General features: G+C 44.0%; 1 protein-coding gene across 4 annotated transcripts in view; it reads right to left on the bottom strand.

Annotated features, from left to right (window-relative positions):
• The window catches only part of LOC126418647 (fatty acyl-CoA reductase wat-like), a 221,818-nt gene that overhangs the window by 184,755 nt on the left and 21,266 nt on the right, over window positions 1-15,797 (bottom strand). The gene's annotated exons all lie outside the window — the stretch shown is intronic.

Below are 15,797 nucleotides of genomic sequence, written 5' to 3'. Positions count from 1 at the left end.
AATTCACAGCATCTTCTTCCTGTCGGTTAAATTTCGCGTCTGTAGCACGTCATCTCCGTGGTGTAGGAATTTTATGGCTAGTAGTGCAGTAATGGTAGGTAAAGTTTAATGTTCTCCGACGAAAACAACTTCACTGTAGCACGTGATTCTGGCGATCAGTTAGTGTAGAGAGTCAGAGAACGGGGAACACGTTACACACCAGAGAAAAATGTCTATGAACGTCATCGGTACGGCCTAGGCATTATGGCGTGAGCAGGCATTATGCACAATGGCCGAACACCGCTGCATATCTTTTCTGAGGAGCCGTTAGAGCTCAGCGGTATTGCTGGGAGATGATTTTGGATCATGTCCGTCTGTTTAGGGGTGCGATAGGTCTCGATTTTATGGACAACACGGCTGCCCGCTAATGACCGCTGAGGTGTCGGACACACTGAAAAGTGAAAAATTGAACATATGGAATGGCCTGTGTATTCACCATGCCTAAATCTTATATAGAATGCCTGGGATTTCTCAAGAGACACCCCCTCCCCGAACCGTGCAAGAACTGATAACTGCCTTGAGAGAAGAGTGGAACAATATCACCCAAGAATTCGTCTACAGCTTGGTAGCCAGCATGAATAACAGGTGCGTTAGCGCACGAGGAGGGCATAATCCTTACTGAGAGTCCGATATCGACCTTTATATTGCGACTCTGACCTCTGTCAAGCATGAACTTTATTTATAACTCTTATACTGGTTTTCCATGTGGTGAAATGTGGACCATTTGTCGTTATAAATATACCACTTTACCTCTCTTATGTATGTGCTGCGTTCCATGCTAGCAATTGTCATGTAGTGAATTATGAACACGAAAGTATATCTGCTACGTTTTCCCAACTAAGCAACTGAACCGACTTTTTACGAACTTCCACCATGGTGGAGTGACTTGTGTCAGCAACTTCTGTTAGCCAGTAGAACCAAAAACCAGCCCAAAGTTGCAAATTTTTACTTTTTACTCACTCAGTGACTAGTTGGCATTTCCGAAGATGTCAAAAATGTGCAGTGAACGCTTACAGTGCGTACAGAATTGTGTTTATGTACTGTAACTGTTAATTACACATTTTTGACATATTCGGAAATGCCGTTTTCGACTGTGTTACGATGATTTGAAAATAGGCACCGGCCCGAAACTAGTGATCGAGTAGATAAAAAGTAAAAATCTGGTTTTTCGTTCTACTGAACCGATTTTGATGAAATGTGGTATGGAGACAGCTTCAACTCTGGGGAAGAACGCAAGCTGCTTTAAAAAAAACGAACGCAAAAAGGGTAAAGCAGGAAAAGTGAACATAAACTATGCTAAGAATTATTAAATTTGTTGTATAATGTATAGCTGCTTCAATAACACGATGCATAGATGCGCGCTCCTTCAGTATGTTATGTGCGAATAGGTTGCACACGACGCTTGCTCGGAAGTCACGACTTGTGATATTTATTAATTATTCCATGACCGCCCGAATCCAATATTTGCCCGTGCGCTGCTCATAAAAATCCACTAGCAGACGCTACAAGACGGGCTTTGTTCGACGCGGAGAGGCCACGGGAAAAATTTTGTGAACGCAAGTACGAAGGAGCCTGTTACTTTCTTCGACATACATACCGCGAAAAAACTGGTATAAATTAGCCTATATTCTGGGCCATTAGAGCTGCAATAGATGTACACTGGTCTGTGGGATTTTGTGGTACTAATAAAATAAATGAATAAATGAACATATGACTATATAGTCAAAGATAAGCACTTCTATTTCGGTGTAACATGCCACACACTGCGACTCTTAATAGCTACGGAGTGTGCAACTCGTAAGATACACAGACGCTAACCTTGGTGTACACTTCACCTTCTCTACCTGACGTATCTGCATAACATTAATTTGCGTCAGTTCAGTTCTGCGTATAAGATCTTTCTCCAAGGTTGCACAAACACTCAAATAAGCGCTCGCCCTGCTCTTAGCACCTTTGTGACAAAAGTGACTGTTACTGTTTTCTTGTATTCAGATACCCCAGGCAGCCTTCAATTTGGCAAGTGCTTCGCGCGTCTGACCACATCTGAGATCCGTCCGCTGTACTTGTTTTATGCTCAGCATGTATTATTTAAGCTCTCATTTACATGTTTCAGCTATATTATGCACCACTCCCACTGTAAAAAGTCCGCCTTAAGTCTTCGTTCTTATTTTACGGTGACGTCTTTCACAACCTTGGGCGCCCACTCCATATGGTGTACAAGTGCCTAGGAACTTGTTTCGATGTGAAATAATAAACCGATGACGCTTTTGTCCACGCCACAGCTGCAGACGTCACTTTGTGGTTTGACAGACTGCTTAAGTTTCTCGTCTCAATCACCTGCAAGAAAACCACATTGCTTTCTCAACATCAGGTCGGTTTTATATTGCACCAGCCGGAAAAGATGAGCGGATAGAGTTTTTTTTCGCAATGACTGTTCTCAGCGAAGTTTTAAACTTAATTTAGTGTTCCTGTGGCAAAGAGTCAAGAAATTACGCGAATGATTAAACAAAGTGATAAATAAACATAAACCGTTCAGAGTGCTTAGTGCAAGTGTTTTCGGGGTGGGAGGACACGAGTTCGATTCCCGGTACTGCTCAGATTTTTTCTGAACTAGGAAGGTTACCAACAGCGTCCCCTTAGCCCCGTGAGACCAGATAAGGTCGGTGATGATGATGATTTGGATTTTGGATCACTCACCGGCATGGTTATCAGCATCCGTACAAACTCCCTAACTTTTCACTGTCCAGTCCCGCCATTTCCGGAATGATGATGAAATGATGAAGACAACACAAACACCCAGTCCCCGGGCAGAGAAAATTCCCTACCCAGCCGGGAATCGAACCCCGAATGCCATGATCCAGGTGCAGCAGCGCTAGCCACTAGATCACGAGTTGTGGACACCAGACGAGGAGCTACTTGAATAACCACAAGAGGACTTGGTGACATGCTGACCCATGTCTCACGATCATAGATCGCTCTTCGTACTGTCTCTTAGGCAGAAGTCCGACAGTCGGAACAGACCTAAGGCCTAATGTGTGAGAGGTGATTACCTTCACGATTCTATCATTCCTATGATCTAAGAGCGTTGCATAATATTTCGACTATGTAGTCACCTTCTTCAGGAAAGGAGGGCTCACTGTAATCCGCAGTGACGTATGGGAGGCCCTCCAGAAGACCACGCCTCCCTTTCAGCACAGCAGCGCCCTCACACTGAGGTCAATACAGTGTCGAACATGCAAGAGCTCCTCAATCAAGTTGGCGACCTCATCAGAAAGACTCAACATTACAGTGTAGGACCAACGAGTGATTCAAAGTTTCTGATGAAATGCACTTTCTTAAATGTTGCATTTTGTACTGCGAGAGAACAGTTTGTTAATAAGTGTATCGAGTGATGCTTTACTTGTCAATAACAGTTGTAAACTGTCCATACTCCTGTGGCAGAGAAGTGTGGCAAAGTTAAGTAAATCTTTTGTTCATTTATGTAATAATGTGAAACAATATTTCATGAGTTATTGTTCCATGTGCCACCTCACCGAGCAATCAAAGGATCCACTGTTATGGCAGCATGAAAGTAGTTTCGTCTGGTCACAACGAAAAGCTCGTGGACGACGGGCTGAGGAGAGACTGTAAGGAGGATCGGAGAACGTCGGTGCGCGAACACCCCTTGCCCTTGTCATGCACCCTGCACCCACCTTACGTTGTACGTCGGAGGGTACTTTTCCTTCCACTATCATTTTCCACCGTAACTCTTTCTGTTCGATTTTATTTTCTTGATTATTGGAATACTCTCTACCATGCACGACGTATCACATAGGAATGGAACGGGGTACACATTCTTTTTTCGTGTACAGTTTTCACCTTTGGATGACGCTCGAAATTATGTACAGCAAATGATGCATAGGTAGCCCGACATACTTGTGTATCATTGACGTGCACGCACTACCGTCAGAAGACATGTCATGAAGTCGAAGTAAGAAATAAAATACTGAAAAAATTAGCTAACAGCAGATGGGGAGCTAGACCATCATCACTCAAACGCGCATCAAATATTTCTCTAATTTACTTTATTTCCTACTTTTAGACAATTTCTTTTTTTCGTAAAACGGTCCCATACCTCAGTCGGCGAAAATGAAACCTTCATACGGGGATCACTTTGTTATCTGTCTGTCTGTCCGACCGTTAAAAAGCCCTCTTCTCAGAAACTTGCAAGTTGAAATGCAAGTCACATATTCAAGTCCATGTATCTTTGGCGGTGTAAAAACGTTATGCTTCTAAGTCAGTGCAATCGAAAGATAACGGCCGTTTATGTCAAATATTTTGATACTCCCAAACTCACCCATTAAAACCTATATGGTTGGCATGACGCAAGATTTTACAGTAAAGGTAAAGGAAAAATCTGAAAAAGGATTAATTTGTAATTATATCGCAAGGAAAAAGAACTGTCGACAACAGGCAAAAATCGTCGACTTTCTCGATTTCCTGGATGGATGAGCGGTCTAGTTTGTACGAAACCCTTAGAACGCGAGATCTACTCGCAACTGACCATTTTTTTAATTTCATCTCTACTTAGCTATTACACCCAACTTAATAAATAATCAGCTTTGCGTTTTCTGGTTTTTGTCTGGCAGTAAAGTTTTCCCCTCTCATTCTGGCACCAGTTTGACCATTCCTGGATACAGCAGCGGATGTCACACTACAGTGAACACTTCTGTCGGGGAGGGTATGCCACAAATTCTGCCGTATGCCGTCCAAAGAATCGGCAGACTCACACCACTTAACAAAAATAAAAAGCCTGGTTTTAAATCTCTCAGACGAAATCGGACAGTGTGTACAACGCGCTCGGAAATTTCCGTTACAAACTTTCGGGAGGCATTCCGAAATTACCGTTACAAACTTCTACGACTTGTAGAAGGAGTGACTAGACAATATTTCGACTGGAACCAATGTTCGGAAACCTACCGTGGTACGACCATCTGAAAACATGTTGATAACGCTACTAGTTTTACAAGTAATTGATTAGGATGACCCAGTACGTCACTTGTTTTACGATTTCACTCATTAATAGCCATTTAAATTGTTCTTGTACTTGGGTTCTCTTCAACGTGATGCACTGTGGCCTCTTCCAGTTCGGTTGTGTGCGGCGTCTCCTTCTCGAAGCGGCTGCTCAATTATGGCATAAAGGGTACGCGATGAAGTCGGACGTTGTGGAGAACGATCTTGATAAAGGCGATGAGCAGCTCTTCCATTACCGCGAGCTTCACCATTCAGAAGGATAATATCAGTACACCCTGGGAGCGTGTACTCAGTCATGTTTGTCTAACACACACAGACACTTCAATGAGGCTCGAACCAGGTCAGAGAGGTAGGACAGAGGTCAAATGACATCAGCCGAATCGACCTAACCACCCTTCTCCACGCCAACCCTGTTCCATAGCTACCTAGCAAACATGGTTTCAAACGGCTGTAGCACGGAAACGATATTTCCCCGGACATGATTTCTTATTCAAAATATTACGTACCCACTCCGCTCAACAAGTCCTAGATGTTTGTAATGGGAATTTCCGAACACTCTGTACACGTCGTTCTGTTCCAATGCGGTACGCCCCGTATGGGAGATGGCATTCTATAGTTCACTTCTTTTATCTTGGCGGTTCGCGCATGCCCGCCCAGACGCCGGAGATTGCTGCGTTGCCAGTTGTTCGCGCCAAGAGAAGCAGCGCCATAGTATAGTTCGCAAACTTACGTTTAGGGGGCAGCTCGCAGTTTATGAAGTAAAGCCACCACGGCCGCATTAACCCTTTCCCTGCTACAGAGAGGTGCTCCCCGCATTCCGCGCAGAACGCGAATTTGTCATCACTGCACTGCTCGCCTGTGCAGACACATGGTGTTTCGACTGCTTTGACACACTTATCATTCGATTTCACAAAAACTATTTGGCCCAAAAATTTGATTTTTACACATCTTCTTGACTGATACCTTCCCCCCGTAAATGACTTAAATTTGTTTCGATGTTCAACGCAGATATTGTGCAGCATTAAATATAGTAAACCATCGCATGAAATTTTGAAGAGTTTACAGAGGTAAAAGTCCATAGCGTATACTTTCCGTATGGTCGATTTTGGTTGCCACTAGAAATTTCAAAAAATTACATTCAAACGGATAAACTTCATGAAGTAAGACACTGCGATATTGTTTTTAAATAAAGAAAATAGGAAGCATCGAGTAAGGTTTGGACTCTGAACCTTTCGCTTAGCTGCCAAACACTTTAACCATTACGCTAACGCAGCTCATCACTAAAACTAAATAGATTTCCTGGAGGACTTTAAAATTTCACGCAAAATACCGACAAACACTGTTGGTATGACTATGAATTACTCACAATAGGAAATGAACAATTACCACTGTTCTTTATTGCGGAAAAGCGGTTAGCGAGAATGATACAAACACCTTTCCTTGCTATCGCCTGAATTAGGAGGCTTATTGCTTGTTTGATTTAATTAATTAATAGAACATGAAGTAATTGGTATAAAGAATGCTTTTTCAAAACTTTCTATAAAAGAAATTCTGCTATCAGGACATTGCTTTTGTTCAATTACTTTATTTATGACTGAACGTTTCTAAAACTGAAGACACTCGTCTGTGCTCTGCACTGCAGTCGAGATCTGGCAACGTCGTTCTCTGTTCATTGGCTGATTGTGTTTTGTGACGTCAGACGCGCAGAACGAACCTAAACTCGGCCGCCGTCGTAAATGACGCGCACTTTAACAGTCGAGGATATGAAACTGAATAGAACGGTTTGGAGCAAAGATGATACTGGTAGCAAAAGTACCCTCTGACATACAATCTCCGATCCAAGCTTGTTCTCTTCACTGAGTGGTCGTCGAGCCTTTAAACTTTAATCTTTCTTTCTTGAAGAAGATGATTAAGACATTCATCAATATATTATGCAACACACTTATATTATAGGAATGGCATAAACGTAAGCGTAAAACAACCCAGACACTGTGCTTCTCTATGTCAGAAGATTCTTTCCCAGTCTTGACCATATCTGTACGTGCCAAAGAGGGCAACTGAAGCTTTGAAGATTGCAGTGACACGTGACGTCTAGTATAACTGGTTGCATGAAACATACGCCACTACATAAATTATACAAAGTGATCGTATTTATGGAACCCACCTACCAAAAATCCGGTGACGAGCTCACAGAGAAGTTAAGCCATGCCTTCGATTAACGCCATTCGTTATTTGGAGCTTCCTGTGGACCTGGAAAGCTCAAATCACACACGATATTATTGAGGAGGTCGGTTTCAAGATCTATTCTGAGATGAAGAGGTTGCTACAAGAGAGGAATTTCGTGGCGGGCCACATGTGGTGTCACTGCCAGACACCACACTTGCTAGGTGGTAGCCTTTAAATCGGCCGCGGTCCGTTAGTATACGTCGGACCCACGTGTCGCCGCTATCAGTGATTGCAGACCGAGCGCCACCACACGGCAGGTCTAGTCTAGAGAGACTCCCTAGCACTCGCCCCAATTGTACAGCCGACTTTGCTAGCGATGGTTCACCGTCTACATACGCTCTCATTTGCAGAGACGACAGTTTAGCATAGCCTTCAGCTACGTCATTTGCTACGACCTAGCAAGGCGCCATATTCAGTTACTATCTGTTCACAATACATTCTTGAAGATAGTTCTTACTATCTTCAAGAATGTATTGTGAACAGATAATATTGTGAAACATGTACCGTCAAGAGCGACGTTCATCATTAATGGATTAAAGTTAAGTATCAAACTAATTACGTCCGCTTACTGAATTCTCATTCCTCGTCATGTTCCAGACCTCACGTCAGTATAGTTCTTCCCTCTTCACGCCACCCTGCTTGAGCTAAAACGCGTGCATTTCGGCCTCCACTCGTAACACGGTGTTGGCTCTTCTGCTAACACAAAACCACATCATACCAGTAAGAAGACTGATGACTCAAAAAAATGTAAAGTACAATATGTGGTGGTTTCCTATGATCTTGTCCATATTCCACGAACTACACGTGTACTCTTTTAGACCTGCCGTCATCTGTTGCAGGCTTTACTGTCGCTTCCTACGTATTCTAGCGTTACAGCAAAACTTTCAGTAGACCAAGTTCGTGAAAGTCAGCGAAATACAAGAAGAATTAACAGTTTCTAATCGAAACACTTTGTGAGCAGAGATAACCAGAAAAATATCCAGAGAGACGTTAATTCATACTGTCGTTGGCGCGACAGAAAATCCTTAGGTGTCTCTTAATCTCATGGAAATATACTCCTCTTGCTCGCTAGTAGAGGCTAAGATGATCCTCTCACACACACGGGCTTCGTTGGTAGCAGACACGCACTAACACGTGATCACTGGCGTTGACGGGGGACAGAAAGCGTTGCAACGTTGGCTCACGTATCTATAATTACTTCACAAAGTGCCCGAGGGTGCATAATTATGGAAATTCTCGTCATTTTCCTACTGCCGGCAGCGCCTCCACTTCCGTGCGGTGTAATGACCACGACTCACATTCGAAGAAATACACAAACTGTTGTCGTGCCGAGCCTGGCTCATTGGTTACGCATGAACCATTATTCCGAATATGACTATTCATATCTGTAATTTCAGTCACGGAATGTAAGTATCACTTTTGTGCGAGGTCAGTCTTATACCATACTGACTTTGTACCCGGATAGGGCGGGTGCAATTAGTTGCACCATGTGAATCGAAAAGTGGTAGTGTGTTAAGTTTAACAAGAGCAATCGCGTATATTGTGAAATGTATGACGCCATTCAAGGGGAGATACTGTACGAGAGCCAGTCCTTAGTGATAATGACATTCAAAAGCTGAAGTGTTCTGAAAGAACCGAAGGCCAGAATTTACACATGCCTAACAGCCCGTTTTTTGCAGTCTTAGTCCGAACTTCACAAAATTAACAGTTGCATCCACAGTGCAATATCCAAAGCTGGTATCACAACAGAGAGTACGTTAGAAGAACATAGATACTTCATGCAACATGAAACCAGTGTTGTTTGAAAGAAAGTCATATTCCTGACAAAAAGTTGGGAACCTAAAAGCTGACACTTGCGTCTGTTTTGCCTATTTATTGTTAAATACGGAGGTAGCTTTGCCCACCAATAATTATATGCCATGCCGATAGACCGATGTCATCTCTCTATGTACGGTTTCCACGAAGGATTTCAGACTTTCGAGTTTCCCACGCGACCAGTGCCTATTCATTAAATGTTCTCTTAAGCGTTTTGATTAATCTACAAACGAAAAATGTATATTCCTTGTACTTTTTTCGTATACATGAGGGCCAAATCTAGTAGGATCTCTTGAATTAACAATAGCTCATCAGTTCCTTCTTTCAAAATAACATGTGCAGTTTCTATATTTATGACGTGTTCCACGTCTTCTAGGATCTCCTGTGTGCCTATAGAACCAACAGTGATCTAACCCTAATGTCTCCACGTAGACATTGCCACGCTCAGGCCGCTACCTGATGAACTAGCGAAATCACGCCGCTGTCTGTTTCCGAACACAAGGAGTGACTAACAAGTTTCCGTTTGACGATGTTGCCCCAGCTTATATGCGAGTATATGAGCACCGACATGAATATATGGGATTAGTGTGACATTAGTGCCTTTCCGACGTGCGTGCGATAAATGCGGAAACGTGAACTATGCAGACATTATAACCAAGTGCGTCCAAAGCGGACCATCGTGCTGTTACTCATTTCTTGGCTGCCGAAGGGCAAACTCCGGTATCGGAGAGCGAAGAATGGGAACGGGGCAGCGTGTCCGTCGAAAGCGACTGCTGTGGAATGGTGCACAACTAGAAGTGATACCGCTTCATGATAACGCACTCCCTCATATCGCAAATGTCGTAACGCAGAAACTCTCGCCAACTTAAGTGGGAGACGAGCCACCGCCCTATAGCCTTGATCCCTCCTCACGCGATTATCACGCCTAAGATCCCTTAAAAAAGGGTTTGAAGGGTCGACCATTCGTGTCGGACGAGAACATGCGGCAGGCAGTTATAGACTTCTTCACGCAGTAGGACATGTGTTTTACCTAACAGGTATGGTGAAAAAGTGGCAGTTGACCTTAAATAGAGAAAAGTGTGAAGTTATTCACATGAGTACTAAAAGAAATCCGCTAAATTTCGATTACGCGATACGTCACACAAATCTGAAGGACGTAAATTCAACTAAGGGATTACAATCACAATTGACCTAAACTGGAACGACCACATAGATAATATTGTGGGTAGAGCAAACCAAAGACTGCGATTCATTGGCAGAACACTTACAAGGTGCAACAGATCTACTAAAGAGACTGCTCAAACTAGACTTGTCCGACCAATTCTGGAGTATTGCTGTGCGGTGTGGCATCCGTATCAGGTGGGACTGACGGATGATATTGAAAAAGTTCAAAGAATGGCGGCACGTTCCGTATTATCGCGAAATAGGAGAGATAGTGCCACAGACATGATACGGGGATTAGAGTGGCAATCATTAAAACAAAGGCGATTTTCGTTGCGACGGGATCTTCTCATGAAATTTCAATCATCAGTTTTCTCCTCCGATTGCGAAAACATTCTGTTGACACCCACCTACATAGGGAGAAACGATCATCACGAAAAAAGATGAGAAATCAGGGCCCGCACAGGAAAATGTAAGTGCTCGTTTTTCCCGCGCGCTGTAGAGAGTGGAACGGTAGAGAGACAGCTTGAAGGTGGTTCATTGAACCCTCTGCCAGGCACGTAATTGTAAATAGCAGAGTAATCACGTAGATGTAGATGTATCGCCTGCCTAGTGTGTCGTTGTGATGATTGCTTCAATACCCACGGTGATTTTGCCTGATACCGTTTGTGGTCTGTACGTCCTTGGAACGGAAAGTTTTTGATGGCCGCTTATTGACCCAAGTGTAGACTGCATTTTGAGCTGCTGTTGATACCTCAAACGTTCTGACAGTATTTCCCGTTGTGCTTAATTCGAGGTCGGACGACTCGATAACTGTAGTCTTAACCCCCTAGTCCGGTGCTAATCTTACAACTACGTCTCCAATTGCAGAATCAGCGCGTCAAACCCAGCAATTAGTGCATTCAGATTTGCATTACCGAGCGAGCCCTTGTAAGTCTGCTGTCCTGGACGCGTAAGACTGATCACCATGCTCGTTTTCCGTCTCATGTTTACCGCAATGTTTCTGCTTCTGTTTCACCCGTGCTAGTTTTAGCTACTAATACACTCTGCATATCAAACAAAAAACACTATTCTAACTGAATTCCTCCCTTAAATATAGCGACAATACTGGTTCGCTATGCCTTTCGCCGTGGAATGCACAGTGGCTTGCGGAGTAAATAGAATGGTGTGGCAAACTTAAGGCAAAAGTAAGTTCCGCACGATGTGCCGCTGCCATAGCTCGATGAAACTTCGACCATTTATAGAAAGAACTGCTACAGTATAGTACAGCAGATAAGTGAAAGAAATAGGAAATTAGACAGGAATGACGCTTGGAAAATAAAGTCAAATCGATTCGTGATGGACATTACGAAAGACTGTGGCAGGGCCTTCCATTCCTTCACGAGTTCGCATTCAGGAGGACGACGGTTCAATCCCGCGTCCGACCATCCTGATTTAGGTTTTCTGTGATTTCCCTAAAATCGCTCAAGGCAAATGCCGGGATGGTTCCTGTGAAAGGGCATGGCCGACTTCCTTCCCCGTCCTTCCTTAATCCGATGAGACCGATGACCTCGCTGTTTGGTCTCCTCCCCCAAACAACCCAACCGCAACCCTTCACGAGCACGGCCGAAAACTGCTGGATGGTAGTTGGTGACTGTGGACGTGCTGCTGTGTGACTCCCCAACGCAAACCCCCATCTGTACCATAAGATTTAAGTTGTGGGACGGCCAGACCAGTCTATTTGCCGAGTATCCTCTCATCCCGAGCTACTCAACCTGTGCTGTACGGTGCGGTCGCGTATTGTCATCGAGAAAACTGAAGTGAGGGACGAATGCACACCTGATAAGAAACAAATGGGGTGGGAACATAATGTCACAATTACATTGTCAAACATAATCGTTTTGGTGGTGCCGATGTTACGGTGTGGGGAGGCATAATTTTTTGCATGCACGTACTCGCTTCCAAATATTTGAACACGGCACCCTCCGGCCCTGATTTCATTTCTGAACATGAGAACGCACTATCGCATCGAACGGCGCACGTGGAGGAGGTCTTCGAACGAAAAGCTGTTCGGCAAATAGAACTGGTCCACCCGTTGCCTCGACTTCAGTCCCATAGAGTACATCTACATCTATCTACATCTATACTCCGCGAGCCACCTTACGGTGTGTGGCGGAGGGTATTTATTGTACCACTATCTGATCCCCCCTTCCCTGTTCCATTCACGAATTGTGCGTGGGAAGAACGACTGCTTGTAAGTCTCCGTATTTGCTCTAATTTCTCGGATCTTTTCGTTGTGATCATTACGCGAGATATATGTGGGCGGTAGTAATATGTTGCCCATCTCTTCCCGGAATGTGCTCTCTCGTAATTTCGATAATAAACCTCTCCGTATTGCGTAACGCCTTTCTTGAAGTGTCCGCCACTGGAGCTTGTTCAGCATCTCCGTAACGCTCTCGCGCTGACTAAATGTCCCCATGACGAATCGCGCTGCTTTTCGCTGGATCATGTCTATCTCTTCTATTAATCCAACCTGGTAAGAGTCCCATACTGATGAGTAATACTCAAGAATCGGACGAACAAGCGTTTTGTAAGCTACTTCTTTCGTCGATGAGTCACATTTTCTTAGAATTCTTCCTATGAATCTCAACCTGGCGCCTGCTTTTCCCACTATTTGTTTTATGTGATCATTCCACTTCAGATCGCTCCGGATAGTAACTCCTAAGTATTTTACGGTCGTTACCGCTTCCAATGATTTACCACCTATGGCATAATCGTACTGGAATGGATTTCTGCCCCTATGTACGCGCATTATATTACATTTATCTACGTTTAGGGAAAGCTGCCAGCTGTCGCACCATGCATTAATCCTCTGTAGGTCCTCCTGGAGTACGTACGAGTCTTCTGATGTTGCTACTTTCTTGTAGACAACCGTGTCATCTGCAAATAGCCTCACGGAGCTACCGATGTTGTCAACTAAGTCATTTATGTATATTGTAAACAATAAAGGTCCTATCACGCTTCCCTGCGGTACTCCCGAAATTACCTCTACATCTGCAGATTTTGAACCGTTAAGAATGACATGTTGTGTTCTTTCTTCTAGGAAATCCTGAATCCAATCACAAACCTGGTCCGATATTCCGTAAGCTCGTATTTTTTTCACTAAACGTAAGTGCGGAACCGTATCAAATGCCTTCCTGAAGTCCAGGAATACGGCATCAATCTGCTCGCTAGTGTCTACGGCACTGTGAATTTCTTGGGCAAATAGGGCGAGCTGAGTTTCACATGATCTCTGTTTGCGGAATCCATGTTGGTTATGATGAAGGAGATTTGTATTATCTAAGAACGTCATAATACGAGAACACAAAACATGTTCCATTATTCTACAACAGATTGACGTAAGCGAAATAGGCCTATAATTATTCGCATCCGATTTATGACCCTTCTTGAAAATGGGAACGACCTGCGCTTTCTTCCAGTCGCTAGGTACTTTACGTTCTTCCAGCGATCTACGATAAATTGCTGATAGAAAGGGGGCAAGTTCTTTAGCATAATCACTGTAGAATCTTAAGGGTATCTCGTCTGGTCCGGATTCTTTTCCGCTACTAAGTGATAGCAGTTGTTTTTCAATTCCAATATCGTTTATTTCAATATTTTCCATTTTGGCGTCCGTGCGACGGCTGAAGTCAGGGACCGTGTTACGATTTTCCGCAGTGAAACAGTTTCGGAACACTGAATTCAGTATTTCTGCCTTTCTTCGGTCGTCCTCTGTTTCGGTGCCATCGTGGTCAACGAGTGACTGAATAGGGGATTTAGATCCGCTTACCGATTTTACATATGACCAAAACTTTTTAGGGTTCTTGTTTAGATTGTTTGCCAATGTTTTATGTTCGAATTCGTTGAATGCTTCTCTCATTGCTCTCTTTACGCTCTTTTTCGCTTCGTTCAGCTTTTCCTTATCAGCTATGATTCGACTACTCTTAAACCTATGATGAAGCTTTCTTTGTTTCCGTAGTACCTTTCGTACATGATTGTTATACCACGGTGGATCTTTCCCCTCGCTTTGGACCTTAGTCGGTACGAACTTATCTAAGGCGTACTGGACGATGTTTCTGAATTTTTTCCATTTTTGTTCCACATCCTCTTCCTCAGAAATGAACGTTTGATGCTGGTCACTCAGATATTCTGCGATTTGTGCCCTATCACTCTTGTTAAGCAAATATATTTTCCTTCCTTTCTTGGCATTTCTTATTACACTTGTAGTCATTGATGCAACCACTGACTTATGATCACTGATACCCTCTTCTACATTCACGGAGTCGAAAAGTTCCGGTCTATTTGTTGCTATGAGGTCTAAAACGTTAGCTTCACGAGTTGGTTCTCTAACTATCTGCTCGAAGTAATTCTCGGACAAGGCAGTCAGGATAATGTCACAAGAGTCTCTGTCCCTGGCTCCAGTTCTGATTGTGTGACTATCCCATTCTATACCTGGTAGATTGAAGTCTCCCCCTATTACAATAGTATGATCACGAAACTTCTTCACGACGTTCTGCAGGTTCTCTCTGAGGCGCTCAACTACTACGGTTGCTGATGCAGGTGGTCTATAGAAGCATCCGACTATCATATCTGACCCACCTTTGATACTTAACTTAACCCAGATTATTTCACATTCGCATTCGCTAATAACTTCACTGGATATTATTGAATTCTTTACTGCTATAAATACTCCTCCACCATTGGCGTTTATCCTATCCTTGCGGTATATATTCCATTCTGTGTCTAGGATTTCGTTACTGTTCACTTCCGGTTTTAACCAACTTTGCGTTCCTAATACTATATGCGCACTATTTCCTTCAATAAGAGATACTAATTCAGGAACCTTGCCCTGGATACTCCTGCAGTTTACCAATATTACGTTAACTTTTCCTGTTTTTGGTCTCTGAGGACGGACGTTCTTTATCAACGATGATAATGTCCTCTCTGGTAAGCCGTCAGGTATTTTATCGTTTCGCCCAAGGGGGGGTCCCTCTAACCTAAAAAACCCCCGTGTGCACGCCACACGTACTCTGCTACCCTAGTAGCTGCTTCCGGTGTGTAGTGCACGCCTGACCTATCTAGGGGGGCCCTACAGTTCTCCACCCAATAACGGAGGTCGATGAATTTGCAACCATTATAGTCGCAGAGTCGTCTGAGCCTCTGGTTTAGACCCTCCACACGGCTCCAAACCAGAGGACCGCGATCGACTCTGGGCACTATGCTGCAGATATTAAGCTCAGCTTGCACTCCGCGTGCGATGCTGGTTGTCTTCACCAAATCAGCCAGCCGCCGGAAGGAACCAAGGATAGCCTCAGAACCCAAGCGGCAGGCGTCATTCGTTCCGACATGTGCTACTATCTGCAGCCGGTCACACCCAGTGCGTTCAATAGCTGCCGGAAGGGCCGCCTCCACATTACGGACGAGACCCCCCGGCAAGCACACCGAGTGCACACTGGCATTCTTCCCCGACCTACCCGCTATTTTCCTGAGGGGCTCCATAACCCGCCTAACGTTGGAGCTCCCTATAA

Source organism: Schistocerca serialis, chromosome 9, assembly GCF_023864345.2.
Source record: "Schistocerca serialis cubense isolate TAMUIC-IGC-003099 chromosome 9, iqSchSeri2.2, whole genome shotgun sequence".
NCBI lineage: Eukaryota > Metazoa > Arthropoda > Insecta > Orthoptera > Acrididae > Schistocerca > Schistocerca serialis.
The sequence above is the reverse complement of the archived record's forward strand: the minus strand, read 5'-3'. Positions and strand labels throughout refer to the sequence as shown.